Source organism: Mangifera indica, chromosome 5 (assembly GCF_011075055.1).
Source record: "Mangifera indica cultivar Alphonso chromosome 5, CATAS_Mindica_2.1, whole genome shotgun sequence".
Classification (NCBI taxonomy): domain Eukaryota; kingdom Viridiplantae; phylum Streptophyta; class Magnoliopsida; order Sapindales; family Anacardiaceae; genus Mangifera; species Mangifera indica.
In genome coordinates, this window is record NC_058141.1 from 5,177,781 (window position 1) to 5,182,707 (window position 4,927).

The 4,927-nt window shown below is 31.1% G+C and overlaps 1 long non-coding RNA gene across 1 annotated transcript; it reads left to right on the forward strand.

The window, feature by feature from the left end:
- Positions 1-1,142: 1,142 nt before the first annotated feature.
- Positions 1,143-4,304, forward strand: LOC123217617. Its single transcript, XR_006502508.1, has 3 exons — positions 1,143-1,580; positions 1,826-1,932; positions 3,111-4,304. It is a non-coding gene; the product is annotated as an uncharacterized LOC123217617 (long non-coding RNA).
- The last annotated feature ends 623 nt before the right edge of the window (positions 4,305-4,927 follow it).

Genomic DNA, 4,927 nt, shown 5'->3' on the forward strand with positions numbered 1-4,927 from the left:
CAACATGAAATTAGGTGTACAATTTATTTTGTTATTTTCTTTACATGTATATTGTATATATATTTCATATTTATTTTACATGTTTATATTATATTCTAAAAAACTATAATTGAATTAAATTATTAAATAATATATATTTAGAATTGAATGATTTTAATAAGCTTAAACCGTAATTCAAACTAGATCAAATCGTATTTTTTGAATTGAGTTTGAAACAAAAAATGGTTTGTTTTGGTTTAGAAATTTTTTAAACTTTTCTAATTTGGTTTGAAAAGTCGCTCCAATGACATTAAATCAGACTTTGCAAACCCCTACTTTTGGCCAAATTAATCTAGATTTAACAAATTTTTGTTTGATAGATTAGCAAAAATTATGGCCAAATAAAGATGTTTAAGCCATAATCAATCATAATTTAGAACTTAGTATTTGAGTTTAGAATTTGTTGTCTATTATGTTACGTAAGGATGTATGAAATAAACTAAAAAATCCCAAAAAAAAAAGAGATGACTGAAATCCAAAGAAGAATGCCTAAAATTCAATTATATTTATGATCTAACCAACAAATTAGTGTTGGATAAAAAAACACACGTGCAATAACAAATATATATCATTGGATTCATAGCAAATAAAGATTATATTAAATATGTATACGTACACGAAGGGATTGGTTGTCGCTATCACTGCGATCTTACACTGTTAATAGTACTCCTAATGGCTTACAGAATGCAAGCAGTGAATTGCTCAAAGCTATTGCTGAGAAATTCTGACGGGAGAAGTCTCTTTGCACTCATGAAATTGGTGTCTTTATATAGGTTTACTTTTCCTTGTGTGCTTAAGACTGTTGTGGATTTTTTCCTGATTCTGTTTAGCACGAAATCCAGTTTTCCCAATTGGCTAATTTTGATAGGTCCAGATTCTTTCCTTCATTCTTCCTTCCGTGACTTATTTAGTCTTTATGAGATTAGGAAACTTTTGGAAACTCTCCTATTTTCTTCATTCTTTTTTCACAATTCTCTCTGATTTTTGTTTTATTTTCCTACAAAAAAAAAAGAATAATAAAATAAATATTTAGGAACTTTATTACTATTTAATTTAAAATCCTGAACTAACTTATAACTAAATGCAAAATTTTCACACTTTTAGATATAGTATGCGAGCATATATATTCAATGTAACAAAACCCCCCATACTTAAACCTTGCTTATCCTCAAGCAAATTTGAGTTAAAATACATGGAAAATGTGCGAAATTCATAGCCTTAGATCCCCCTTTGGCTTATGCTTTTATGCAACCAAAGAAATATAGTTAAAAAAATTTCCTTGTCAAGGCTTAAACCAGTCAGTGCTCAATCACAATTTGGTCATCAACTTAATGTTCTCAGGAACTTCCTAGCATAACCTCTCTTCTAGTTCTTTTGCACTTCAAAGCAAGCATATGCACACTTCATTCCCCTTCACAACCTCTATAGATTTTTATGATTCTTGACCCTATAAACAAAATTGTACTCCCGATCTCCACTAATATAGGTGTAACATCTCCAAGGATCAAATAGGTCTTTAATTTGGTGGAAACATGGCTAAGGTATGGGTTGTGAAATGAAGGGATATAGAAATATTTTCACAAAATCATTGCCATAATAATAATAATAGGTTTAAAACACTTGATTGTATAAGCATGATCACTCAAAGAAGTCTTCTTATAATAGAGCTTGTATATTTTACTTTACTTGGTAAGGCAAGATAACATTTATTTTTGTATTATATTATTTTTTTTAAAACTTGCCTTCCCTTTTCTTTCTTTCCTAACTTACTCTCTTGTATACTAAGGTTCTTACAGATAAGCTTTTTTGGATTGTGCATCTTTCCTTCTTCAAATGGATCAGATGAACTTTGGTGTCTATCACTTGTCATTAGTCATGTACTCTCATGCAAGGGTAAGACTCTTTTTAATGGCTAGGTTGGTAAATGCAGGTTGCACAAGAAAATTTTCATAGGCCAATATCAATATTTTGCAATCAAGGCTCAAAGGGCTAGCAATTGACAATGTATACATATAGGATAGTAAAGGAAAGTATTAATAGACTTTTTAGGCCTAATAAAAAAAAAATGGTGCCTATATCATAACCTTATCAATGTGTGCAACTAGGATTTCACCTCAAATAGTCGTATAGTAAAGTCCTAGGGTAGTAAGGTTCTAGTTAGGTTACTTAATATACATAAGTTTTCTCTAAGTAAACATTCACACCCCTAATTAGTTAGTCATTAAGGTCTTTCCTGATAGGAAATCATTGATCTTGTTTCCTTTTATATTGTTCTCTACTGTCTTCAAATCTAAGACCTTGGGGGAATAAAAAAGTTTTTCGAAAAATTTGCTAGTCGTATTATTTCCTTAGCCAAAGATTTCTTAAGTTATCGTAGAAACATATTTTAAGATCATACATAATGTGATGTAATTGGTTGAAATGTATATATGCATGCACTTCGTGGCCATGTGTTTCCTATGATGATGTCTAAATGTGGCATGCATGCATATGATTTTGTTTCGTAGTATGCAAAAATGAAAGAAAAACAACAAATCTCATGTCAAATGAAAAATTATATAAGCTATAAATTGAATGAACTCTGTATCCCTTATTCACTTAATTTGGGCAATGTCCTCATTAAATGTATTAAAAAAGGGAAAGGATAGTGTGTACTTCATGTATCATTGTGATCGATATGCATACATTAAAAGTGCCACATTGTGGTTGTATTTGTTCTTCTTGTAATCACAAAAATGTTAAGGCAAAGATAGTACAGATAATCCGAATACTCATTTTTCCATTAAATATGCAAAAGATAAATACAATTAGCATATAAAAAAAAAAGACAAACAAACAAATAACCACAAGGACAATCAACCAAAACAAAGGATAGTAATTAGCCTTAAATCTACGCTTATGGCTCTTGTGTTTTATTTTTCCCAACCCATCACAAAAAACCTAAAAATCTTCATCTTCATCTTTCTTCTTTCAACCCAAGAATGCTTATTGAATTGTCTTGCACATGTTGATCTTGATAATTTTAACTTGACCTTGATTTGGCATTGAATTTTGAGGAGTTTCTTCTCCAGTATGAGCAGTGACATTTTTGGGAGAGTAGCTTCAGAGGGTTATTCAACATAAGGCTCAGGATCGATGGTATAGAGATTGTGGAGTGAGTGACCCTACATTTAGGTGGGGTAGCCTTCATTTCAATGAAAGATGGTTGTTTGACAATAAAGGTTTTCTTAGTCATGGTATAGGTGTATGTATTTGGTAAAGTTAAAATAAAGACTATGAAAGATAGTGGATGAAAAGTTGTTTTATATAAAAGACAGATTGTGAGTCATTTAGGTGGGAAAACCAAACCCTAGCCACAATCTTAGGCACCAAGCCAATCGATAAGTAAATCGACGTGCTCCAAGATAAAGGTGTGACATAGGCTATAATCATTGCTAATGGACGTCTGTCTGTAGGCATTAGAGAGAATTTTGCTTTTTTTGTTTTTACCCATGTAAATTCACAAATTTATAATGTTGATCTATCCTTAAACCCATGAAAATTTTTACTTAGCCTAATTTGTGTATAAGAATGAACCCTAGTATAATATTTCCTTGCTTAAGCAATTTTAGTGACAGTAAGTTAACCATCCACACAACTCAATTCAAAGCAGATGAAAGACACATGGGAAAGTAGTAATCAATAAATAAGTGACGTCTTGAGAGACTCCCCTAAAAATGTGAGGTGTGTTACTTGCATCTGTGAGCGTTTTGTTTAGTTCAAGCGATCAATTGCAAGTTTTGAACCTTCATTTATGCTTAAGGGCTCGTAATTAAAAGAAAAAAAACTAATTAAAAATAAAAAAATAAAAAATAAAAAGTTTGGGTTGCCTCTCAATAATGCTTATTTTTTGTCTTTAGCTCGACCCATATGTATGCTTAGGTTAAAGTTGGGTCAGACATTAGTCATGATACTTCCACTGTCATCGATTCATTTATGAACAATGGTTTAAGATGTTAGTTGTTTACTTTAAAAGCGCCCATATTCTCATTCCAAATTTCCTTTACTCCATATAGGTATAACAGTACTATTTAACACTTACAAGTACGTCTCAGGGACAAAATAATCTTTATGCATAAGTTTATTTGATGTTTTTATGAGGTAATAAGGTTTAAAAGTCAAACTATGAGTTTAGAGTGACACACAACTGTGTATGGTAAGGCAATACCCTTGTATCAATGCCACATTAGTCAAATAAGATGACTTCCCCGTAATTTTCAAATTTAGTGACACATGTCCTTGTACCTTAGACACACGCCTGTGTATACTGTACACGGTTTTAAGTTTATATAAGACACATTCGCTGTGTTTTAGGGATTTTATCCCTATCCTTAAACGCATGAACTGTCCTAAGGGAGTAAGGGATTTTGAGATTAATCATCCAATTTTTGTGCATTAGCTCTAATGATCATCTTCTCGTGACATGATGACAAAGAAATAAGAGAGAATGAGGCTTGCTAATGTGTTCTGCTTACTACAAAATTGAGGTAAGTAGGGCTTGTATTTAACCTTATCCTTATTGAGGTAATTTTGAGGAGTTCATGTTCATATGTTTATGTTTAATATAGGAATCATAGTGGGATTGAATATGTCAATTTGATTAAATAATAATGGTTGCTATTAAATTGTTTACACGATGGTATTTGAATGATTAAACCCTAATGTTTGTTAATTAAAACATTGCCATGATAAGATATGAATTTAATTTATCGTGATTGATTTTAATAGCCAATATTGTGAAATAGATTCAATTGATTTTATCATTCAAGTGTTGATATGCATGTCCTTATATGTTTGTGGTATTTATGCTCCATATTGATTGTATTTGGAAGTTATATTATTACAACTT